This window comes from Phyllostomus hastatus, unplaced genomic scaffold, assembly GCF_019186645.2.
Source record: "Phyllostomus hastatus isolate PE091 unplaced genomic scaffold, TTU_PhHast_1.1 phas_scaffold_78, whole genome shotgun sequence".
Taxonomy (NCBI): Eukaryota; Metazoa; Chordata; class Mammalia; order Chiroptera; family Phyllostomidae; genus Phyllostomus; species Phyllostomus hastatus.
The window spans coordinates 25,753,994-25,780,246 of NW_025334041.1; the positions used below are offsets into that span (position 1 = coordinate 25,753,994).

General features: G+C 41.6%; 1 protein-coding gene, 1 long non-coding RNA gene and 1 pseudogene across 7 annotated transcripts in view; 1 reads left to right on the forward strand and 2 right to left on the reverse strand.

Annotated features, from left to right (window-relative positions):
* Positions 1 to 507: 507 nt before the first annotated feature.
* Positions 508 to 1,023, reverse strand: LOC123811194 (annotated as a pseudogene).
* Positions 1,024 to 15,636: 14,613 nt separating this feature from the next.
* On the reverse strand, positions 15,637 to 22,071 carry LOC123812051. Its single transcript, XR_006784478.1, has 3 exons — positions 21,886 to 22,071; positions 20,592 to 20,656; positions 15,637 to 15,897 (listed from the first exon to the last, which is right to left on the reverse strand). It is a non-coding gene; the product is annotated as an uncharacterized LOC123812051 (long non-coding RNA).
* ICA1 (islet cell autoantigen 1) overlaps positions 21,121 to 26,253 on the forward strand; it is a 136,931-nt gene continuing 131,798 nt past the window's right edge. For 4 of the 6 annotated variants that reach the window (XM_045828693.1, XM_045828697.1, XM_045828695.1 and 1 more), the window contains exon 1: positions 21,186 to 21,463. The gene's annotated coding sequence lies outside the window, so the exon portion shown is untranslated. Of the gene's footprint in view, positions 21,142 to 21,184; positions 21,464 to 26,253 lie in introns of those variants that run through there. The other 2 variants (XM_045828696.1, XM_045828699.1) reach the window with 2 other exon arrangements.

Genomic DNA, 26,253 nt, shown 5'->3' on the forward strand with positions numbered 1-26,253 from the left:
GTTAACGTATTTCTGGTGAACTGCAAAACTAGCATTAACACAAAATGCATGTTTCCTTTTGGTTCTAAACAGCTGAGCGGAACCGTACCTAATCCCACCAGCTGCAGAGCTGGACCGTCTCTGCACTTTTTAAGTAGTAAGAGGAATGAGGATCTGTGGTTGTATTCCCCCAGCCCCTGACTTTCTCAGTCTAACGGATTGCCGGTGACTATTCAATAAACAGATGTCTGATGGAGGGGAGGGACAAAGGGATGGATGGAAGAAGAGAAGGAATTTCACAGGGTTTTCTTGGACGATTGTTATTTAGTTTTATTTCGTAATCATAAACTTAACTCTGTAAACCAGCTAGAGTTGGAAGGGGTAAGGAAAACGTGAAACCCCATGAACTGAGTTGAGAGCATGAAGATTATAGAACATTCCATGATGGAATGAAGATGGGGGTGAAGAGGTGCTCTCCCAAGCTACAGAAGGAATGGTCTGGTGGTTAAGATAAAGCACAAGCCAAATTTATTCGAGTTGTCCACAGTCAGTGATGATGATCTTCCGGCTGGTCCTGCCATTCCTGGACCCTTGGCGCTCCATGGCTATCACAACATCCATGCCTTCTTCCCCCTGGCCGAAGGCCACCTGCTTGCCATCCAGCCACTCGGCCTTGGCAGTGCAGATGGAAAGCTGGGAACCATTTGTGTTGGGTCCAGCATTTGCCATGGACAAAATGCCAGAACCCGTGTGCTTCAGGATGAAATTCTCAGCATCAGATTTCTCCTGGTAGACGGACTTACTGCCTGTGCTATTGTGGTGTGTGAAGTCCCCACCCTAGCACATAAATCCCAGAATAATTCTGTGAAAGCAGGAACCTTTATAACTACATCCTTTCTCCCCAGCACTCAGAGCATGAAAGTTTCCTGCTGTCTTTGGCACTTTGTCTGCAAACAGCTCTAAAGAGACGCAGCCCAAAGGGTCGCCATCAGCAACAATGTCGAAGAACACGATGAGGTTGACCACGGCTGGGTGCAGAAACATCTGAGGTGGCTGTGGCCTCTGCAAGGCTGGATTTTTGTGATTTAAAAGTACTTGAACTAGCTCAAAAATCACTGGGCAAACCAAGCCAACCAAAGGTTATGCAAATTGTCTGAGGCACAGTAGGCCAGCAGTGCCCACTTAAAAAGCAAGTGGACTTACATCTATGTTTTCTGGAGGCCTAAAATTTCTCATATACAATAAGGACTTCAATGCCACAAGCAGTTTAAATGTGAATTGCCTGAGTTGTTATGACTGAAGTTTCATTTTGCTTAGCAGTGCTTCTCAAACGTGGTCAATAACGGGCCGTATCATGGTTGGCCTGGGGCAGTGCTGCTTGGCATCTGTCATTCCAGTGTTTATTTGTAGCGATATATTTCACTTTTAAAGTGTCCTGGTTTTGAAAGGATATCATTGATATGGTCACTAACCAGTGACTAACTGCATTTGAAAATTCTGGCTATTAAAAACAGAGCTTACCTGATGCCCTGGCTGGTGGGGTTCAATTGGTTGGGTGTCGTCCCACAAACCAAAAGGTTAGATTCCTGGTCAGGGCACATGCCTGGGTTGCAGTTTCAGTACCTGGTCAGAAGGCAACCAATCGATGTTTCTCTCTCACATTGATGTTTCTCTCCTTCTCTCCCTCTCATCCCCTTTACATACTTACATACATACATACATACATACATACATACATAAATGTTGAAAAAAAGTGGAGCTACTTGGGTCCCACTTCAAACCTCATAAAGTAGGACCTCAGAAGGTCAGGCCCAGGAATAGGCATTTTAACAAGCACCCCTAAGCAATGGTTAGGATTATCAAAGTTTAAGAACCATTGCATTAACACATAGTAGAGGGTGATAGATTTCCATGAGGAGATTCTAGAGCAGTGAATGAAAATAAACAGGAAGAGGTGACATTAAATAATACACCTAAAGCCACCAATATGGAATTCTGCTGATTTGGCAAGTTTCCTCATGCCCTGTATCCACTGCCACCAGAACATCTATCTTTGTCCCAGCGGCAGCGAGACGACTGAAACGGTACAGATGTGAGGAAGCACGAGAGGGTTCCGTCCGGCTCCCATGTGGACATTTGCCATGACGCTCTGACGGCCGTAATTCCAGGTCCACGTATCCTCACGTCCCGTCCATCTGACCCGTTCCTTCACTAGACCAGCTGTGCGAGGCTACCTATAAAAACGAGTCATTCCAGACGGCTATTTTTTATCCTTCCCCATGCCACCCTCTGTAGATCCAAATTTTAACTTTAGAAAAATAAATACCATTATTCCAGTAATCCAGGCTGAGTTTTTCCACCAAAGAATTAAGGAAAGGGGAAGAGCAGCATGACCCCATGGAGGGAGAGGTTTGCTTGGAAGTCTTCTTTTCTTCTTGTAGTCTTCCTCTTCACAAGGACTTGACAATTTTAGTTAAACTTGAGCAACGCCATCTAGGATCACCGTATATAGGTATGCCTTGCTTTTCGAAAGTTCGTGTTATGCAACCTTGCTTTTGTGAAATACTTGCTTTCACTAACTGAAAGAAATCCTAAAAGGATTTTCACTCTTACAAAAAAAGGTGAAAAGTGAAAATAGCCTTTTGTGTTTTGCAGTGAACTGGTGTGGAGGCAGCTAGAGTGGCCCCACCAAGCTACTTCCCAAGAACTACACTCGGCACCTCAGCATTAAACCCCCATAGCTTTAAACTGAGTTTGTGAACATCTGTGTTTTATTTTGTGCATCCAATAGCAAAACGTGTCCTAAGGTGCCAGAAAAGCCTAAGAGAGTTCCTAAGAGCGTTACCCTTAGCATAAAACTGGATGCAATTTAGCATTTCCATCATGGTTAACAAAATAAAAGCATTGTGTGCGTTTTGAATTTTGGGTCTAGGAATGCTCAAAATTATTCTGTATTAATTAATGGTAACTGCTTCTTTACTTTATGCCATTTCAGTTCATGGAAGTTTTCGTAGAATGCTCTACTTTTGGATTGCAAGGGAAACCTGAACACAGGTAATCTTTATTTGCTATAGTTGTTAACTAATGTTCGTTGGTTGCAAGGGACATAAAACAACTCTGGCTAACTTAGACAAAAATGGAAGATTATGGGAAGGATTCTAGAACATTTCATGGATTCTAAGGAAAAAGTGAAGGGCAAAGGCTCAAAATGACAAGAAGTGGGAAGGCTCCAAGGCTTCAAGGAGTTCACAGATCTCTTTCCAGAATTTGCCATGAATGCCACTTGGATTGAGTGGCCTCTCACCTCTCCGTCTCACTATTCCAAATGCTATTCATAGGGATGCAGAACACAGTCAGGTAGCAACTCCCAGGCAGGTGCCTATGGCCACACAGAGTCACATAACATCACATAGCATAGACGGGATCTTCTGGAGCCTACATCTCTGTTCAAAGGCATAATCTCTCTGAGAACATTGAAATCACCATTGACCATGTAGCTACCAAAATGTCACCAGTTACAACACTCCCTCTGGCTGCCCAGAATGCTCACACACACTCACACACCACATACCTTTCCCCCTCTGTATCCAAAATAAATGGTCATGACACATGATCACCAACCCTCACTCAACAGCAGTGGGAGACAACCAAAGCCATTTCCAGTCATCGCACACGGAGGTGAGATATGGGCCTTCAAGTCCAGGACCTCTGGTTCATATTCATCCCTCTTCAGGTCTGTCACAACCCAATCTCAATGCTCTACAGCCTAAGGACAACATGATAAATTCAACCATTACTTGGAGAACATTACATGCTCCTGGAAAAAAAGGAAACAAAAAATTTCATTATTATAATTCTCATTTTAAAAAGGAAACATGAGAATAAATAGTATACTTAGCAAGGAAATATTGGTACAAGCTACTGCCCTCTGTTCTGCAGGCGTTCACAAGACTGCTGCTGACATATAACAGATTCCTTCTTTGTTTCTTCCCAGTTCTGGTTTCCAGCCAGCACCACAGCTTGCCAGGTTCTTTGCCCTGATTGCACAAAGAATCCAGCAAGTCCAGGTGACTGTCTTAGCTACCAAGCCAATAAAACCTACACTTTTTTAACCCTTGGATGAAGCATTTCTCCACTAAGAACTGAACATTTTAGGTTAAAAGAGTTAAATATTTTTAAAGAGTTAAAGCAAAATTTCTGAAAGAGAAAGAATAGGTGTAATTGCAAGAGGTATCTTCACCTCTAGGTCCTAGGATGCATTCCACTCTGTCTGTAAAAACAATATTAAATGTGTTGGTCACTGGTTTCGTTCATGTTTTATGTTCTACATCAAAGCACACCAATATCACAATACATCTTAGATAGTGTTGTGGCTAAATTTCCACGTGGCCATTCCAGTGAAGCCTGGCATCATCGGGGTGACTGGATATTATACACAGTAAGGCCAGGCAGCCAGTGGCCTAGTGCCTTGCCTGTGTCTCCATGCAGTGAGTGCATCAATCAGAAGCCATGCACAGCATCCTGTGACGCCTGCAGGGGTGTCCGACCTTTTGGTGTCTCTGGGCCACGCTGGAAGAAGAAGAGTTGTCTTGGGCCACACATTAAATACACAAACACTAACAAAAGCTGATGAGCAAAAAAAGGTCTGTGCATAATTTTTGTGATACTTGCCACCACAGAGAAGCAAAAAAGTCCTCAGGTAATAACCCTAATTATTCAGCAGCCCTCTTGATAATCTTTGAAAATTGTTGAGCAGGTCCCAAGTTTGTGATCACTAATATAGAAAATATACATATCTAAGTAATAAAATTTAGTATAAAAGTTTGTAGTAAAATTAAATAATGCTTTAATAAGTAAATTTATGATTTTGTGTTGGGCCACATTCATAGCCATATTGGGCCACATGCGGCCTGCAGGCTGCGGGTTGGATATCCCTGCTTTGGAGGCATGTAAGCAGAGAAAGCAAATCCAAATCCATAAAAACTATTCCAGTGATGATAAGTTGCTGCTCTTTCATGATCAAGGGGCATTCCCAACTTAAAATAACTGATCTGCCACAGAGTAGCAGGCCAGGTGCCCTAGAAGCACATTGCTGGTCGCTGTTGCTGCCAGTATAGGAATCAGTCTTGATTGTGTCGTTGAGTCCAAGCACCTCCTCCATTCTGGCCATCACAGCTGTCAGGTCCATGGACCAACAGACTAGCTGGAGGAGGAGAATGACTGACTCCTAGAGAAGGAATCATTTTTCCCTACTTATTAAGAGCCTCTTCTGCAATGATAGTCTCTTAATGTGCACTCCCATAAACAGATATTCTCACGGTCTGGGCCCTTCTGAATAGTCCATCCATCCTTCCCTGAAACTGCCTAGTCGTCAGTTCTCCAGTCTTGATTCTCCTAAGTCCCTGACCATCTTAGTCAGGCCAGGACTAAAATTACCTTGTATGTGCTGATTCAGGCCTCTCCATCTTTATAACATCGCCACTGTCCCTACCGAGCTCCTTGCCCCAGACTACACACATTGCCCAGGTCATCCTGGTCCCTCCCTCAGAGACATCTCTGACCTCCCCTGAATCCAGCAATGACAGAGTTAATGTCTGGCACAACCCAGATTGTTGAGCACTAGATTCAATTGCCTTACTTGTTACAGATTTGGATGGCACCTCTGTGCCAAATAATGAGCTCAAGAATTGGTATAGATCCTGATCCCAAGTAAAATAGACAATAAAATGTTTCCTTTCTTCCAAAGTGGACAACACAATTACTTCTCAAAATTTAACATTGTAAGCATTCTCCTTCACAAATGTAGTTCAGGGCCACCCTGGAAAACGGGAATGCTTCCTCTCTGTGTCTGCCTGGTGCCAGCACATCATGCGAAGCCATCTGTACACCAGGTTGAAGTTACTCTATCCCTGCTCCACTCGTCATGGGAAACTCCCTATGAGACATATGAAGGAAAGTAATATAGGAGTGCAGCTGTGTATTCATTCAATTCACCTGAGTCTTCAGGCTTCTCATAGGCTTGGCCTTCATACTCTCCTCCTCCTTCTCCCTCTATTGGATGTGGATCACAGCTGGGAATGCCTGGCTTTATGGCTATGTGTCTGAGACAACACTGTTTTATGGGAGGCATCAAGGTAACGTGGCCATCTTATGCCAGATGGCTGATGATTCTGTCTCTGTGTGAGCCTAGCCACAAGCCAGGAGTTATTTCTCAAAATGAGGGGTCATCTACTAAAGGGGCCTTTGCATTCTCTTGTTGGGGCTTGTCACGGGTTCCATCACGCTTTCAGATGGGCCCCAGGCAATTCCAGCAGCACTGGATCCGTGTGCTCACCAGGGCCAGGGCAGAGCTGCCTGCCCTGCACAAGGGCCAGCTGCAGAGCCCCCGCCCACTTTGGGCCCCACTCCAAACTGGCAGCTGTTGGGTGGTTGCCCAGAAAAAGGTCAGCATATGACACCCAAAAGTGGCAATACCATATCTAAGATCCAAAGAGGCCCCAACTCACTATGCCTGGAAAATTCTGTTTTAAAACTTTGTGGATGAATGTTTCAATATCTCATATAAATCACAAACTCGGTATTTTTAACTTCGAAGTGCTAAAATGTCAAAGCGCCACTCTATTATAGTAGTCAAATTTGGTGATTATTTTTTCCCACTTCATTTCATTCATTCATTCTTTATTTAAACCCCATCTGCTTAGAGAAGGGATTGAAAGTGTCCTATCATGTCTCATTATCGCTTTTCCTTAATAAAAAATGGTAGCAAGAAGTTGCAGAGTAAAACAGAATTTTATAATATTCAGATAAGTTCATCACTTAGCTACATTTACTATGTTATGAATCTATATGCAGAAATCTGCCACATTTGAAAAACTATTTAAGGACAATTCAAAAGCTCTAAGAATCTGTAGCTCTTGTGTGAGACAAGCACAATAAAGATTGCCTCACATAAGCAGGAAATCATCCTTTGCTGAGTTCTTTGGAAGCCATCTTAGTGAAGACTTTCAAATGTAAAATATCTATCAGAAATTTTTTTAACAGCACCTTGGGGGTTGAGGCAGCAGCAGGAGAAACTCCCAGCCTCATAGAAGAGTTCATTGGAGAGACCCACAGGGTCCTAGAATGTACACAAGTCTACCCACCTGGGAATCAGCACCAGAAAGGCCCAATTTGATTGTGGGAAAGTGACTGAAAACCAGCAGAGGGCAGAGCAAGCAGCACTGTTCCCTTTCAGACCTCTCCAGCACATACAGTATCACAATGCAGCCACCAGTGTTGCCCTGTCCTGGTGTAAACCTAAGGCTCCGCCCCTTACTACGTAACAGATGTGCTGAGGAAATGGCCCAAATGAAAGAACAGATCAAAGCTCCAGAAAAAATACAACTAAGTGATGAAGAGATAGCCAACCTATCAGATGCACAGTTCAAAACACTGGTAATCAGGATGCTCACAGAAATGGTTGAGTTTGGTCACAAATTAGAAGAAAAAATGAAGGCTACGAAAAGTGAAATAAAGGAAAATGAATAGGGAACCAACAGTGACGCGGAAGGAAACCAGGACTCAAAACAACGGTTTGGAGCAGAAGGAAGAAAGAAACATTTAACCCGAACAGAATGAAGAAACAAGAATTCAAAAAAATAAGGAGAGGCTTAGGAACCTCCAGGACATCTTTAAAGGTTCCAACATCCGAATCATAGGGGTGGTAGAAGGAGAAGAGGAAGAGCAAGAAATTGAAAACTTATTTGAACAAATAATGAAGGTGAACTTCCCCAATCTGGCAAAGGAAATAGACTTCTAGGAAGTCCAGGAAGCTCAGAGAGTCCCAAAGAAGTTGGACCCCAGGAGGAACACACCAAGGCACATCATCATTGCAGTACCCGAGGTTAAAGATGAGAGAATCTTAAAAGTAGCATGAGAAAAGGAGACAGTTACCTACACAGGAGTGCCCATAAGACTATAAGCTGATTTCTCAAAAGAGATCTTGCAGGCAAAAAGGGTCTGGAAAGAAGTATTCAAAGTCATGAAAGGCAAAGACCTACATCCAAGATGACTCTATCCAGCAAAGCTATCATTTAGAATGGAAGGGCAAATAAAGTGCTTCCTAGGTAAGATCAAGTTAAAGGAGTTCATCATCACTAAGCCCTTCTTATATGAAATGTTAAAGGGACTTATCTAAGAAAAACATCAAAACTATGAACAGTAAAATGACAGCAAACTCACAGCTGTTAACCGAACCTAAAAACAAAACCAAAAACAAACTAAGCAAACAACTAGAACAGGAACAGAATCACCAAAATGGAGAACACATGAAGGGTTATCAGCGGGGAAGCGGGAGGGAGAGATGAGGGAAAAGGTACAGGGAATAAGCAGCATAAATGGCAGGTAGAAAATAGACAGGGAGAGGTTAAGAGTAGCATAGGAAATGCAGAAGCCAAAGAACTTACATGTACAACACATGGACATGAACTAAAGGGGGGAATGCAGGTGGGAGGGGGTGTGCAGGGCAAAGGGGAGTAAAGGTGGGGGATGGGACAATTGTAATATCATAATCAATAAAATATATTTAAAAAATAAAATTAAATTAAAACCAAAAAAAAGAAAAATCATTTTTTAAACAAATCACTCTTTTGTCTATTCCCTTTAGCAAATATCGGAAATAAATGAACACCTACATCCCTATGAACTTTTTAAAGTGATTTTAACACAAGTTTATTCTGAGTACACCCAAAAAAGTGCTTCATTTCTGCAAGTATTTATTCATTATCTACCACATGTAGGTTCTGTGTGGGACCATGGGCAATAAGCCATCAGAATGTACGGTCTAGTAGAGGTTACAAATAAGTAGTTAGAAAATTACAGTATAGTTTGGTATGTTCTAAGACAGGACTTACAAGAAGGTGCTATGGTATTGAGGGTCAGGAAAACTTTCCGAAGAAAGTGATATCTAAGCTGAGGCCCAAAGGGAGAAGGAAGTAGGAGCCACACAGACCAAGAAGCTAGAACATGAAGGAAAGAGCGTGCGTTCTGGGCAGCACAAACATTACCTGCGAAGACCCAGAAACCAGAGAGCGTAGCATGCCTGGGCACCAAAGGCAGTTCAGTAAGTGTGGCTCTTAGAGTTGGGGCAGTGGTGACAGTGGTAGTCAGAGAATAATGGAAGCATATGTGTGGTGGACACGGTTCCTTGCCCAATTCCCTTTCTCAAATAACAGAATCTCAGAAAGTTGGCACAGATCCATTGGTTTAAGGGGGATGAATGATTCTAGGGAATAAAGGAAGGTAATTTCACTTTAATTAGCTATCAGAGTTTTTGGCCAATCAGATCTAAGCAGAAGTCAGCTGAAGTTTCTTTTCTGGGTTAAAATTGGACCCTCCCAAGGAGAAAGCTGTTGCCCCCACTTCTTCCCTGTCTGGGATGCTCGCACAGGCCTTAGAAACAGCCTAGAGGAAGCTGCTACAGCCATCTTGTGATCAAGGAAAAGACTCAAAGAATTGCAAAGAGCTGACTCAGGCACTAGCCTTTAGCTGAGCTAATAAACTATGCCTGGAACTATCTTTGTCTAAACTTCTTGGTGTGTGAGAGAATGAAATGTCTTTATTATTTAAGTGTTTGTCTGTGTTCTGCACTTGCAGCTGGGCATCTCCCTAAGGGTTATATGAAGACTGAATTGATAAGCTGAGGTCATATCGTGGAGGGCCTTACAAGCTATTCTAATCAAGGCCCTTTTGTTTGCATGTAACAAAAACCTATTTGCAGCTGGCTTAGGTGAAAGGGGAGACATTATAGGAATGTACTGGAGTATGTCATATGGTACAAGGAAATGTGGAACAAACAACGTGAGCAAAGATGGACTATAGTCAAGGTTTAGGGACAACTTGAACCAGAGCTTGTAATACGACCAGCAGGTTGCTGCCTGTCTCTCATCCATGCTTCTCCCCATGGGTTGGCTGTGTGCTTTCTCACTGTTGACTGGGTTCCAGCACATGGTGAAAACATGGCCATTGACAGCTCTTGAACTTCTGCTCTTTTAGCTTCCACTCCCAGGAAGGAAATGCTCCCTCTAATATTAAATTTAAGAATCTCATGTCCATAAATAAAGTAGTTGTTCTGGGTGGCCAGAACAACAGAAAACCACTGCACAGGGGATGAACAGATGATAAGCAAATCGAGAGAAATAATTAAATTTGTCCTGTAGAAAGATCACCAAAGCCTCAGGCTAGAGAATGGATTGGGAGGGTAGTTCAGGGAGGAGGAGCAATCGCCAAAATCTGTGTGAGAAGTAAGAGTGCTTAAACGGAGGTAGAGAGGGTGCAGGTAATGTTAAAGCTCTTATCTAGCCATTGTGGTTAGTCCCTTTCAAATCACAGTGAAGACCACAACTTGTCTCTGGGAGCAGGGGCTGGGAGGAAGTGAGCAGAGAGCTGTACCTGTGATTGCAGTTTTAAGCAAAGGTTTTGTAAAAAGATTAATCAATTTGCCCTCTTTGATCATAATTAATATTTTTAAGCTCTGTTTTAAGATTCGACTGACTTCAAGTACTGCTGGAGCTAACACTTATTCAATACTGATTTAACATAAAAATCAATGAGCAATTCACAAGTTTCTTTAAGTCAGAAAATACCAAATATGAAAAGCCAGTGATCCATACTTATGTGTTCTTACCAACCCAACATATTTTAGCAGAATATCACTTACTGTGTGCTGTGCAGAAAGAACAGTTTATCTGAAATCAAAGGCAAATGATGCCTCGATGTATTGCAATGCTAGGAAGTGGAAGTAAATGTTTGCAAATAAAAGCAGAGTCATGAAACTAAAGAGGAACCAAATATAATCACACATAATAACAAGAAAAAGAATTAACCCAAGTGAATGATCAAATGTCATATTGGTACAACCTGATGAATTGGGGGATTGAATTGATACTGATATGATTTCAGATATAGGCTTTTTTTTTCTATTTGGTGCCTAGATCTGTTTTAGATGGATGTTTCTTCAAGAGTAGACCACAAACCCACAAGCCAGGGAAAAAAGATGACAGATGGGAAAAGGTCAGGATGAGGAGGGGAGGAAAGACAGAAAATGAGAAGGGAAAGAAGTGTTTCCCCAGTGTGAGTCAGTAAATATTTACTGCATCTTTGCTGGCGCAGGCTCCAGGCTGAGACTGGCAACAACGGTTGACAGGCCATGTTGCTGCAAACGCACTGACCCTGTTGGAGGGGTCATTGTGACAATGTGACTGATGGCAGACCCTTGAGCTGGGCTCAGGTAGTCCTAGGCTCCTTACCCACTCCCTGCCCTTGGAATGTGTGCTGTGCCCACCTTTGCCACAGTGGGAGCTATTTCAAGGGCACACAGAGTTTCTTACACAGTCTTGCATCTGGATCTCGAGAGCTCTCCCTTAGTATTCTCTACCTTCCCAAAGCTACACCAGCCTCTTGGGCCCATAGATCCAATGGTTTTCAAAATTTCATGTGCATGAGAATAACTCAAAGAGATAGTTTAAAATGCAGAATCCTTGGCCTCCACCCAAAGGTTAATCTACTAGGTCTGAGATGGAGCGTATACTGTTAATGAGCCTCTCAGACACCACTGAAGCACACTGAGGTTGAAGAACCACAGCCCCAGAGAGACAGATTCCAGACCATCAGGGGAACCTGCAAATTATAAAATACAGTATGTACTCTGTAAAAAAGCCAAGTATTACCAAAGGGTATAAGTGAAAATCCAACCTTCCTCCACCTCCAACCTTAGTCAAAGAAAATGAACACTCCCCAGAGACAGCCTCTGTTCGCATTTTAGTAAATGTCATTAGAAACCTATACTTTAATGTAATATATAAAAAAATTACTTAAATAGAATTGTATTTCATGCTGTGTTGTGCAAGCTGCTCTTTTCACTTTTATAAAATCTTGACCTCATTTCTTTTTAACAGCTATCAGTGTTTAATATGTAAGTGTACTGTAATTTAGTTAATCTTTCTTTGAGACGGACATTTTACTGTTTTCAAAGTTATTTCATTTTTTTATTGTTGTTCAGTTAGTTGTCCCCATTCCCCTCCCCCACCTGTTGCTCTCCCCTGCCCTGTCCAACCCTTGCTCCCAAAGACAATGCCCTCCCCATTGTCCTTGCCCATGAGTCCTTTGTACATGTTCCCCTTCTTCCCCCGTGACCCCCTCCCTCCCCTCTGGTCCTTGTCAGTTTTAATGTTATAAACAGTGTTGTGATGCTCATTTTCACATGTTCACTTTTGTACACTCATGTATTTCTGCATCAAAAGATCCTAAAAGCAGAAATGCAGAATCACAAGTATATACAGTTAATATTATGCATGTATTGCCAAATTGTAAAGTTGCATAAATTTTTTGTTTCTAACTTAAGCCACCATCAATAGATGAATGGATAAAAAAGTTATGGTGTATATATAATAATATATACACAGAAATGTACATATATGTGCATCTATGTCTATATACATGCATGCATACATACACATATGTATATATAGACATATACACATGTGTATACATGTATGCATAAATATTTATGATTCAGCCATAATTAATGAGGAAATCCTATCATTTGTGACAACATGGATGGACTTTGAAGGCATTATGCTAAGTGAAATAAGTTAGAGAAAGACAAACACAGTGTGACCTCATCTATGTGTAATCTAAAAAAACAAAAAAGCAAGAAAACAAAAAAGACCAAACTCATAAGAAGAGATCGGATTAGTGGTTATCAGTGGTGGGGTGGGGGAGGGGAAATTGGAGAAAGGTAATCAAAGGTACAAACTTTTATAAGACAACGAAGTGCTAGGGATACAACACACAATGTGATGACGATAGTGAACACTGCCGTATGACACACAGGACTGAGAACCGTCATCACAAGGAGAAATTATTTCCTTTTTTAATTGTATCTGTATGAGATGATGGATGTTTACTAAACCTATCATAGTAATCATTTCCCAATATAAGTGAATCAAATCACCTTTGTATGACTTAAAATTATACAGTGATGTGTGTCAATTATTTCTCAATAAAACTGGAAAAGAAAGTTTTTGTTCTATCCTCACTTTATGAGGGTCTGTTTCCCATATTCTCATTAACTCCGAGCATTTTAGCATTTTTGGTTTTCATGTTTGCCAATACGATACGTGAAAATGTTTTTAAGTTGAAAAATGTTTTAATCGTCAACTGAGGACAATTTCTCCATTTCCTTTAGAGAGAAAGGAAGGAAGAGAGGGAAACATCGATGCAAGAGAGAAGCTCTGATTGGCTGCCTCCTGCACAGGCCAGGATTAGGAATTGAACTCACAGTATTTTGGTTATGACACTCCAACAAACTAAGCTACACCAACGAGGGCTTAAGTTGAAAATTTTTTATTGAAAAATACTATTTTTAAATTTTTACTATTTCAGTGTATTATAAATTATTTGTCCTTGGCTTTTGCCCACATTTCAGTGGGAGTGTTGATGAGAACCCTTCTTCAACATGAAAATATCCTGACTCCCTGCCCGCCCTACTAAATAGTAGTAATACACATAATATATATTAATCAAGAAAACACAAAATGCAAGGTTACTATTAATTCACCAATGGAGGGACTTCTACTTCTTACTAATATGAAATAACAGGCACCAAATGTAGCTCCCACCTGAAGTAAATAAAACAAAATACAACTCAAAATATTGGATACTAGGAAATAATATATTTATCCTTCTTTCCCTCCACCCAAGCCACTGACAACTGATTTCTTTTATTGTTTCTCTTATTTTGCCTTTTCCAGAATGTTATCTAGCTGGAATCACACATTAAGTGGCCTTTTACACTGGCTTTCATTTAGCAATATTCTTTTAAGCTTCCTTAAAAGAATATGTCTTCCTTATGTCTTTTCATGGCTTCATAGCAAACTCCTTTTTAACATTGATTAATATTCCACTGTGTGGATACACCACAGTTTATCTGTTTACTTATTGAAGGACATCTTGGTTGCTCCCAATTCTGGGGCGATTGTTAAAAAAGCTGCCATAAATATTTATGTGCAGCTATAAATATTTGTGTGCATGTTTTTGGATCGACATGCTTTCAACTCACTTGGGTAAATGACAAGAATTGCAACTGCAGGGTCGTATAGGAAGAGCTGTACCATTTTGCATTCCCACCAGCAGTACAGGAGAATGTCTTTTGTGCCACATCTTCATCAGTATTTCGTCTTGTCAATGTTTTGAGCCATTCAAATAGGTGTGCAGTGGTATCTCATTGTTTCAATTTGCAATTTTTTAATATAATATTGGGCACATGTTTATATTATTTCCCATTTGTATGTCATCTCTAGTAAAGTGTTTGCCCAGAATTCTGCCTATTTATTAATTAGGTTGTTCATTTTCTGATTGTTGAGTTTTAAGATTTCTTAAAGATGTGTATTTTAGAAAACAAAGATTTCTTAAAGATTATATTTTAGATAAAGTCCTTTATCAGATAAGTTTTTTAAAAGTATTTTCTCCCAGTCTATGGCTTATCTTTTGACAGTGTTTTTTCCAGAGAGAAGTTTTATTTTTAAGTTCCACTATCCATTTTTAATTTCATAGATTGTGCCTTTGGTGTAGTATCTAAAGAGTCTTCACCAAACCCAAGATTATCTAAATTCTCTCCTATGTTATCCTCTAAGTTTTGAAGTTTTGTGTTTTATATTTAGGCCTATGATCCACCTTGAGTTAATTTTTGTGGAAGGTATGAGGTCAGTGTCTAGATGCATTTTAGGGTGTGTGAAGGTCCAGCTGCTCCTTCACCATTTGTTGAAAAAACGATCCTTTCTCCACTGAACTGCTTTAACTTTTTGTGAAAGGCCAGATGATTATCGAATCTCTGCCTCTGGTCCATTGATCTATTTGTCTGTTCTTTTGCCAGTGCAGCACTGTCTTGATTACTACAGCTTGACAGTAATTCTTGAAGTCAGGTCACGCCAGTTATTTGACTCTGTTTCTCTCCTTTAATAATGTGCAGCTATTCTTGTGGCTGAAGTTTTTCAGTTTGATTAAAACTATAAATCCACACCTCCAAGTTCAATAACCCTTTTCCCCACCCAAAACTCCAGCAACATGATAATCAAACTTCTTTAAATTAATGATAAGGGGGAAAGAAGTCTTTAAAAAGCAGCCAAGGTGTGTGTGTGGGAGGGTGGGTTGGGGCTGGGGGGAGACACAGAGGACCAAAGATAAGAATGACAGATTTTGAGCCAGGAACAATGCAAGACAGAAGCAAGGTTGGAATTATATTTTTAAAGTATTGGAAAGAAGTCAACCTAGAGTTCCTTACCAATGAAAAAATATTACAAAACCAAGGTGAAATAGACCTTTTCAGATGTACAAAACTAAAAGGTTTATCACCAACATACCTACATCTCAAGAGTTTTGTTGTACTATCACATCACATGTACTTTTAAAATTGTAGCATTTGTCAAGCAGGTGTTTTATCTGCAGACATTAGTTGTTAGAGATTCAAATCCTGTGATCGTTTGCATTAATACAAAAACCATCATGGTCCTGTGACCCAGGGATTGAGAATTATTGTTTTTGAATATAAACATGAGAAATGAAGAGCTTAATTACAATAAAAGCTGGGCTATAATAATACCCAAAGACATAGTGGGTTAAACAACATTGAACTTTATTTCCTTTTCATAAAACAGTACACTCAGGAGAACCAGGCAGTACAGCAGATCAGGTGGTCAGGGATCCAGGCGCCTTGCTACCCTCTAAGTATTGCCCTTATTTGCATGCTCAAAGGTGGTCCAACCAGTGGCAAAGGCAGAGGGCAAAGGTGAAGGTGTGTTTCTTTCAAAGGCATGACCTAAAAATTATATGCGTCTCTTCCAGGCACATTCTACCGGCCAGAACCTGGTCACACGGGTATACCTTGCAGCAAAAGAAGTTAGAAAATATAGTCATTTGCTGTGTAACAACATACTCAGCTGAAATTTATATTACTATAGGAAAAATGGAGGAAAAGTATTGGGAAGTAATTACCATATTTTGCTGTGTAAAATGCACACATTTTTGCCCCAATTTCAGAGGGAAAAATAAAGATGTGCATTATACATAGGTACTACTAATTCTGTATCTACCTTCTATGATGTATAAATATTGTAAATTTGTTACTGGTACATAAAACTTCTTGTACCTTGTATCTGTTCTTGTTATCTGTGTTTTGTAATTATGTGTTACATAAAATTTCTTATACTATAAGCATTTAAAAATAAATGCTAAAATTCTTTTATGATACAAAAAAACCCCCAAGTGTCTAAATATAAAGAAGTAAAAAAATTGAATTAAAAAATTAAAATGAAAGATTTTTTTCCCTGAAAGTTTGGGTCAAAAATGTGGGTGTGCATCATACATGGCAAAATACAGTAACAGTCTCTGCCAAGGCAAGTAAGTTAAGAAGTTAAAAGAAAAAGAAAAGTACATCTGACCAGGAATTAGAATGTATGGGTTATAGTCCTAATTCAGCCTCCTAAACCAAACGATGGACCCACACTTCCCCTGAATTACTTTGATTATCTGCACCTGAGTTCTTAGGGTGGCAGAGGCGTGGGGGGCGGGGGGGAGGCGGTGCAGCGGAGACAGAGAGACAGAGAGAGAAAGATCTAGGGAGTTCCATCCAAATCTTTCAGGTGAATCTTGTTCTCTCCTGGACAGTGACCCTTCAAAGGCTCATAAGCTCTATGACTGCCAAGACCAGGACACAGCTACAAACTCTAGGTTAAGGTTTGCCCAAACCCCAGCACAGTTCCTAGTCAGAGCAGGATCATACTAGATGGCAAAAGTTCCAATGGATGATAGTGATGTGGAACTGCATTGTTTTATGCAGAAATCTAAGCTGCTTTGGTAATGAAAATAATTACCTTTCTCTTTAGCATAAAATAAGCCTTCTCTCTTCACTGTAGCCTTATTTTTGAAGGGAAAGGAAGTTAATTTTAATTAACAAAACTTAATGCTATTAATTAAACATTTGTTCTATTTTCACATGCTCACACAAATTTGCCTCAAGATATAACTAATTCTGCTGACAGTATAATAGAAGTTTTGTTTTGCTGTGTGGAGAGCAAAACTGATTACAAGAATTAAACCAAACTTGGTCAAGATACTTAGCCCATCTTCTTGGGTACATCTAATTCCTCTTTAAGTATCACACAATACGGGAAATAAGTGACTTCATTTTGCCAATAACATTTAGCTTAACTTTTCTTTACATTTTTATCATCAATAAAAATCACAGAATTTAACAATAATTTTTAAAATAATGTATTCAAAGTTTATTCTTAGAGAGTATCTAATTTTAACCTCCCAGCAATGCTGAAGGAAAAGTGATATTTTTTATTAATTAGCTGAGCTTTAAAGAGATATAGATTTATATTATAGCACTTTTTCTTTTTAGCTTTTAATTTTTAATAGTGATGTGGATTGGTTTAAAGACAATGATAATAATAACTGAAGCTCTACATTAGCATCATACTCTAGAAAAGCATGAGTACTGTCAAAGATGAGTCAGAAAATGAGAAGATGTTGGAGCAGTAGGATACTATAAATACGTCTGGATGGCGGAGCACTCATCTGCATCATGGTGCCCACTGCCCAACAGAAAGAAGGGTATTCTGCCTTACTTGCTCATGTTGGGGGAGCACATAAGGAGTATTCAGACCATAAAAATATCTACCAACAGTCCACTAAATGAATTGTATTAATGCAGATGAAGAGTTTGTGTATGCTCATTTAGACATTTATGTATTTATTTACACATATATATACATTTTCTTTTCCTCTCCTGTGCTAAACAATTACTAATCTACTTTCTGTCTCTATAGAATTCCCCATCCTAGACTTTCATGTGAATGGAATCATATAACATATAAACTTTTATGGCTGGCTTCTTTCACTTAACATAATGTTTTCACAGTTCATCTAAGTAACAACATGTACAAGTATTTCATCCTTTGTCACAGCTCAGTAATATTCTACTGTATAGACATACTATATTTTGTTTATGTATTTATCCACTGATGGACAGTTGTACTATTTCCATCTTTTGACTATTCTGAACAATGCTGCTACAGACATCCACATGTAAGTTTTTGTGCAGACATAGGTCTTCATTCCTCTTGGGTGTATACCTGGGAGTGGAACTGCTGGGTCATACGGTAACTCTATGTTCAATCATTGAGGGACTTCCAGACCATTTTCTAAAGTGGCTGCATCTTTTACATTCCCATCAGCAATGCATGCAGGTTTCTCTCTCTCCACATCCTCACCTGGATTTACCCTTAAGCAACATTACTTTGCTCAGAATGGTGGAATGGAAGAAGAGGGCAATACCCTGGAGACTTAGTGGAGGCTGTGCAAGCTCTGGAGCCTACTTTCCGATTTCTTTAATGTTTAATAAGATGAACCTTTATTTCATGTAATCCACTGCTATTCTGGGCATCTGGTAATGACCGCCTAATAGATTTCCTAATATATAAGGTTCTATTAGCACATCTTGAACCTGGGAAGCCATCAAAAAGAATATCATTGAATGAATATGTAAGAATTTTTTTCTTTTGAGTTTTTTTTTTCATCATTCTGTTCCACTCTGGAAAACACACATTATTTCCTTCTTAATTTCAGATTCCAACATTCAATACCCATCCTCTTCTTAGAAATGTTTTCAGTTCTCCCTAGCACCTGTGGGTGCTCTGCAAGAATGAAACAACCACCTGATACCCAGGAACGAATGGAAGTACTATCGGTGGGGTGATTTTTGAAATGGGAAGAAAAGCACTCATTGTGGTTTAGGTAGAATGAGCACAAACGTAGTATTTTCTTCCTCAAATATTATCCTAAATTTTAGGACAGCATTAATAATGATGAAAAGTCATTAAAAGCTCTGTCTTAAACTCTCTGGGAGCCTCAGGAATTTCAGCGCCATGCTGACCAGATAGTGTTTGTGTCCCACAACTGTTTACTTTTAGACACGGTTTTGGAGCCACTTTCAGCCTCCGTGGCGGGTTGTTAGAGCCCACAGCCCCAGCTTTCACCTCAATCTTTGGAAAAGTAAGAGGAAACCTGAGTCATTAGTTATATAAATCAGCAGTTTTGTCCACCTCCCCTAATGCTTGTGTTCCACTCATCCGTATTTTGTGAACAAACACGTAACCTGCCATTCTGGCTCTGGTAATGGATATAAATATCTACCACAACGTCTGTCTTTCTTTTTTTTCTGTTTCTCTCTTTTTTAAAAAATTTTATTTTAATCGTTGTTCAAGTACAGTTTTCTGTCTTTTACTCCCATCCCAGCCCATCCCCCCAGCCCTCTCCACCTTCCTCCCATTTCCACCCCCCCCTTAGTTTTTGTCCATGTGTCCTTTATACTTGTTCCCATTCTCCCCTGAAATTCCCTCCCCTCTCCCCTCTGGTCACTGTCAGCGTGTTCTCTTTCATAAACAGGTTTCTAATAGTTTTTCCTGAAACTAGTACATCACCACTGGTGGAAAGGAAGACATGACAGAGTCAAGACATTTTGTGACTGATTTCTCTCTCAATGTTTTAATTAACTGACTTGATATATTCAACCAACACTTGTTGAGGACCTACTATGTTAGAAATAGCACTTCATTCTGTTTATAAAAAAATCTCATTTTTTCAAACTCATAATATTTTTTATGCATAAGTTAATGGTTCTTGAAATCAAATATTTAAAAGCAAATATCTTAATCATCCTTCTGGTACAAGGAAGGCCTTTTTTTTTTCATGTTAGGAGTTTTGCTCCTCCCCCACCCCCACACACCTTTTCCTTCTTAAAACAGGAAAATCATTTAGCTTGTGTTGTTAATAGGTCAGTTTGAATGCGCCTTGTAAAAGCCAGATATACGAGCAATGTTTTTCTCTCCCAAAATTTCTCCTGAATCTCAGATTTTTAGTAATTTGCTATTTTTATAGCATTTCATTATTTATTTATAAACATTTATTAAGGACTTTGCTCTATTCCATATTTTGTGCCATTCTGAGACAGGCTCAAACCTATCAATGATTAACAGAATCCCAAAGAATATATCCAAAGAATAATGTCAACTTTAAAGGTTACATACATTTCTGGAGCTGCACTATCTTATTACTTTTCTATTAAAATGGCAACATCTTCTCCTATACAATTTCGCTATCATTTTGGTCAGCCATATTTCTATCTTGAGATTAGCTAAATCTCTTGGTTCAGACAATCCTGGATTCAAATTTCTCCTCGGTATCCTGTTAGCTGAACGCCTTTCTGGCACTCTGGGCAGTGTTTTCATTTGTGAAACAGGAATAACAATTTCATCTACACTGTTGGGTTGCCGTAAAAACTACATGGAAAGCATATAGCACATATGCTCGGCACAGAAGGAGCTGCCCATTCACGTTAGCTGCGGATTTCAGATGTTTGCATCTTTATTTGACAACTGTCTCTCCTTCCACCCTGTTAAATTGTTTCAATCAGTGACTACTCAATAAACTTGTTAGCAAGTATATACCATAACCAGGGATTGAGTCATAGCACATTGGGATTGCTTTTCAGTAGAGATAATTTTGGGAATTACCTATTCCAGCACTTTTCTTCACGTGATCACTACCGGGTAGTTTAAAAACATGGTTTGATTTTTTCCTGATGACAAAGGATAAGAGAAGATGAAATTATTATAAACATCAACAACTCAAGTATAAAAGGTATGTGACTATGTGAGAATGAAAAAATTATATACATACAACTCCCCACGCCCCCACCCCCACACAGCCTTTTTCCTTCAAGCCCAGACTTGATTCACAGGTACAGGCCTCTGTAACTTTTCTTGGCACCGAAGTCATGGAATCTCCTGTCCCTAAAGCCACAAAAACCTATAGTGGAAGCAGGTAGCTTGCCCTACACAGGGCACAGTGGGAAGGAACCCTTTGCTACGGCTCCCACCTGTCGGCCAGGTCATTGTGACGCAAAAGCTATGGATACGTGGAACACCCGCGGGAGAGCAGGGGCGGGGTCTCCCGGGCGGCTGCTCGGAGCAGGGGATTCCCCAGGAAGTGGGAGTGGATGAAAGACCCCAGGGAGTTGAGAGGGAGACTCACTCGCCCCATCCCCGACCCGCCCGAAACAAAGTGAGGCCATAGCCCCCTCCATCATTCAGATCCCGAGGTTCTGCTGGGAGGGTTCTCGAAAAAGGAGAGGTAGGGAGAGAGGGCGGTGGCGGTGGCGGTGCCCGGACTGCCGGTGCCCGCTCGCCCCCGCCGCTGCGCTGCGCTGGGGCGCGCGCGGGATCCGCGGGTTGCTATTCCGGCTGGCGGCCGCCACCGCAGGAAGGACCGGTTCCTGCGCTCCCCCGCCCCTTTCCCTTGCCTTCTGCTGACGCTGACGTCGGTTGAGGGAGCTGGAGAGACGCTCCGACTGCTGCCGGGAGGCTCCTAGGGGCCGGGGCCCGAGGTACCTGCCCTCCGGGGCCGGGGTGGGGGTGCACCGGGCGGGCTGCAGGCTGTTGCGGGAATCGCCCCGCAGCCAGGGCGATCGGGGCGCCAGCCTGGGACTGCCAGTTCGGCGGCGGGTGACAGGCAGGTCGCCTTCTCCTGCTGCTGATCCTCAAGCGGGAACCTCTGAAGCCCCTTACCCTCCCCCGCCTGCTCCCTCGGGCCTGGGAAGGTCTGGCAGACGCGCGCGCCAAGAGAGCGTGCGTCAGCCCCAGGGGAGCCGGAGGAAAGCGTTCGGGGCTCTGGCCCCATCTCTCCCCAGCGCCCAAGCACCCCGACTCACGCCAGCCCACATCACCCTCTCACGCCTAGCCCCGCAGTGGCTCCGGCCCCAGGACCTCAAGGTCCTTGAGACTGGGGCTGACTTGTTGACAAGTTCACCTGCCGCGGAGCGTGGTGTTTGCCTTTGCTCTTCACCCCACTGCCCATCCTTGGCGGAGGTGGCAGGGAGCAGATGGGTACCTCTTTATAGCCTCTAGTGCCGAGAGGCCCGAGCTTGGTTCCCTGGGAGGGAGGTGGTGACTAGCCTCGGACCTGACGGGAGCGAGAGACCCTAAGCAGGCCAGATCTCTGCAAACCCTGACGCGCCCGTTTCCTTTGGGTGTTGCTGACGCCTCCTTTCCTGACCCGGGGCTATTGCAGCTCCTGCTTCCTCTAGAAACGAGCACATCCTGTTATTATGCCGGCTGTTATCCAGAACGACTCCGCATTAATCTTTCACACCGTCTTTCACCTGGAGTGCTCCCTAGGCCCCTCAGCTTTTCTCGCGGGGGGCGGGGGGCGTGCGGAGGGCGGAGAATGGAGGGTCTTAAAAGTACTGCGCCTTGCACTAGCGTTAACTGCCTGGTTGGGGAGAGTCCTAGTTTAGAAAGAGAATCAGGTTTCCCTGTGTTTAGATAGCATGAAAAATCAGCATTAGAAAGGGTGCTGGGTGGCAGCCTTAGTAACTGAGATCTGGTAACTTTATAAAAATGATCAGGGCCTGGGAAAATACAGCACCAGCTGGTTTGAGAATGATATTGAATGTAGGAAGCAAGGTACATAGGGCATTAGCCATTGAGGCTCTATAAATTATGACTCACTGCAAACATGTTCGTGTCCAAACATTTCAGTGAAATGTGGCCAGAGAAATCTCACATTGGTTCCTGTCGACATTTGGTTTAGATTTTCTGAGGTCGAAACTGTTCCTGGGGGTTGGGAAGTGAAATGGGGAATGCTTATTGGTTTGAAATCAATGCTCCAGACTTAGTTCCTTACCTTCTTACCTCCTGTTTAAAATACCCACATTTTTAAACATGCTTTTAAGTGGGTTTTCAAATGAGCTTCTCTTTAGGTTTTAGTTTCGAAACATCATGTGTAGAGTAAACCATAGGGACAAAATCTATTTGTATTCCTTAATAATTCCATTGTCACTGGTTTTAGACCATCATATGCCTATATATTTAATTGCAGGAGATGTGACTTTCTAAATATATCTTGTTTTGTATTGTATAGGTAAATAGTTGTACTACGTATATTAAAGATAAAAGATCTTTAGAAAGTGACGGTGAAGCTATTGAGTATGAATTATAATAGTGAAGAAACCTGAGGCTAAAAACACGGCCTGTGGATACTTCATCCACAGGTCATTAAATGCTGAAGACATCCGATGGGAAATGCCTGGACAGTTCATTTTATAGTTGTCTTCCCCTCATGGGGTACACCTGAGTGTCTAGCTGACCACTTTCTCTGAGCATCTTTATCTTGCTCTAAACATTTCTCCCTCCACGTCAGCTGTGTGAAAAATACAGAACATTTTGTTACCCAAGAGAAAACCTTAAATATTGCTGTTTCTCCACACATTTGACTAAACAGTACGTGTTTTCAGGTGCAGGCAGTGTTACCGGAGATAGGGAGGTGTGGCCACTGTGCAATGAATGACAGAGCATGAACTCTAAGGTTACAGACCCCTCATGCAGGAGAAGGCAGGTGTGTTAATAGGTCACATGGATCAGGAAGAGTTTTTCTTCTTTACAGTTGAGCTTCATAGCTAGAAGCCCTGGTAGCAATATGTAGGATCAGTGCACTGGTCATGAGGGTAATTTTTACTCCATCTGCATGGTCAGATTTATGGAATCCATGGATCCATTTGCTCTCTGCATGTTTTTATTTATTAGATAACATAGGTCACTAATTAATTAACTTAATTCCCAACCTCACCTCTCTCTAGAATCTACCTCAACAGAGCTTTACCCTCAAAGACTGATACAGGATAAACATTTCCCCCGATGAACTCCCCCCCCCACACACACAATCACATTTATTAGCATGGAGGATGCGCAGCGGGTACACAGGCCATGGATCCCAATGGAGCAGGATTGGAAGCCCAGCTACAACAGCTAACCTGCCGTGTGCCCTTAAGCAAGTTGCTTAAGCTCTCTACACCATCCTTTCCATACCTACAGAACAAGAATATACACCTTGTAGAGTTCTGGTTGGGAGGAGAGATAGTATATGTTGACCTTTAACAAATAGCCAGCTCTTTCTCAGAAAAAAATCCTTTTACTCATGAACAGCAAAGAATTGCAATTCAGAACATGTGGTCCAATGGTGAACCACTTGTTAGTCCAGAGAAACAGAGGAGAGAATGCTCTCTTTTATAGACTTGGAGGAAATTGAAAGTTGGAAGGATAGTGGCTTTTCATTGGCTGAGTTATGGCAGTCTCCCATTGGCTGAACTGTTATTGGGCAAGGAAGACTCTTTTTCTGCTGCTGCTGAGGTAATAAACTAGTATCACCTCCTGTCAGAGATGCAAGGCATGTCTCCTTCTATTGGGGTCAGTGGGGTTCTTGAGTGACAGCTGTGAGAGTTTTCTAAATGAGGTTTCTGTTTACTTTTACACACAAAGAAAATGCTTTGCACAGTGACTAGGGCTCAAGTAGTAGCAGTAAAGTATTCTTTCACATGCTAAACATAGGTGCTATTTGTATCTGAAAGGATGCTGCTCCTTTTCCCCTAGTGAGAGGGCAGGTATTCCAATTGGGTTTTCAGTAGTTAGGTGATTTTGTACCAATACTGAGAGTCTGGGCTTTCTAGAATACTTCAGAAGATGGGGATGCAGTCTGTGGTCCAGAAACGAAGCAAAGCTCATTTGTTCCCATGCGGAAAGATCTTCCACATCCCTGCCACTCAGGTGTGACCTGTAGACCAGCAACAGCGGCTTCCCCTTGGAGCTTGCTAGACCTGCAGAATCTCAATCTGCCCCACAGGCTCACTGAATTTGAATCTGCATTTTAACAAGATCCCAGAGTGAGTCATGTGTACATTAAAGTTTGAGGAGCATTGTTCTGACCTGGCATTTACTAAACTTTCCTGTCCAATGGAATGAATCAGTTGGGGGCTTGTTAAATGTGGATTCCCAGCCTGGCTTCTCCCATCTCCTGTTAACACCTCAGGTGCCCCTGACATCCAGGGCCCTTCCATGTTCTTCGGGAAACACTGCACCAAACTCTCTGTCCAACAAGGCACTCTAAAATGGGCCAGTGCCCTCTTTCCTTGACAAAGGTGCACATTAAGCCCTTTTAAGGTAGGTAGGTATTATCATCGCTATCTGATAAAAAAAAAAGTTAAGACCACCTCCCTGCCATCCTGGATAATGCATGTGGTAGAAGTACCTTGAACCTCTGTAAATCCTAGTTAACCCTGCATTCTCCACTTTAGCATCCAAATGTATGCACTCTGTGTGTGTGTGTAAATCATTTTAAATATTAATGAATCTCTCCAGGACAGGGATGACTGTACATAATAGGGCATTTAATGCATGCTTTTAAGCTTCCTTCTGTGTGGCTGTAGACCAGTTCCTTAGAATAACTGATTGTCAGCTTCATCCATAAAATGAGAGTGATGTCTCCTTGGTAGTGTTGTCAGGGTAAACATAATGTGCACGAAGCACACAGCTCAGTGTCTGAAAGTGTTAGTTCTTCAACTAATGGCAACTATTTGGCCCAATGAAAACCTAGTGAGAGAGAACGAGTTCATGGAAATCTGAGGAAATGGCATTGCTCATGATGAGAAATCTCTTCTGCTAAGTCAGAGGACATCATTCACCAGGACTTTGACCAAATCAGGCAAGTGAGGTCACTACTTAGTTTTCAGCAAGCATTGTTGGGTCTGTGCCATGTGCCACACACTGGGCTGGTACTGGGAATCCCAAGATAAGACCCCGACCCTACCCTGCTCAGGAGGAGCCTAGAGCCTGGTAAGGGAGAAATAGAGAAGTCAGCTGACAATCATGTTTAGCAAAAACATAGAAGGATGAAGCCCAGGCCTGCCAGCCAGGTGGGAGAGAGAAGAGAGAAAACCTGAGAAGGTTCGTGGAAGAGGGGATTGTTGAGCTGAGCCTTAAAGGACCAATAGGAATTTGGCAGGTGAAAAGGGTTGGGAATGGAGAGGAAGAGTTCCCAATGCAGCGTCCAGGAGCACAAAGGGAGAGAATACTGGAAAGTAGTCCTTGTGTGCATGTGTGTCTCTTAGTAGCTGAGTGACCTTGGACAAGTTTATCATCTGTGATTTGAGATTCTAAGTGTGATAATCAGGGTAAGCACAAGATTGATTTCAATCAATCTTGTTACGATTGATTGTCTACGATTATTTGCTGAATAGTCGTAGTGGTGGTGGTAGAGGTCTTAGTGGAAAATATGGGACCAGAATTGTCATTAGAATTAGAGAAATTAAAGAGGTCAATTTTAGAATACATGTAACAGAAAATA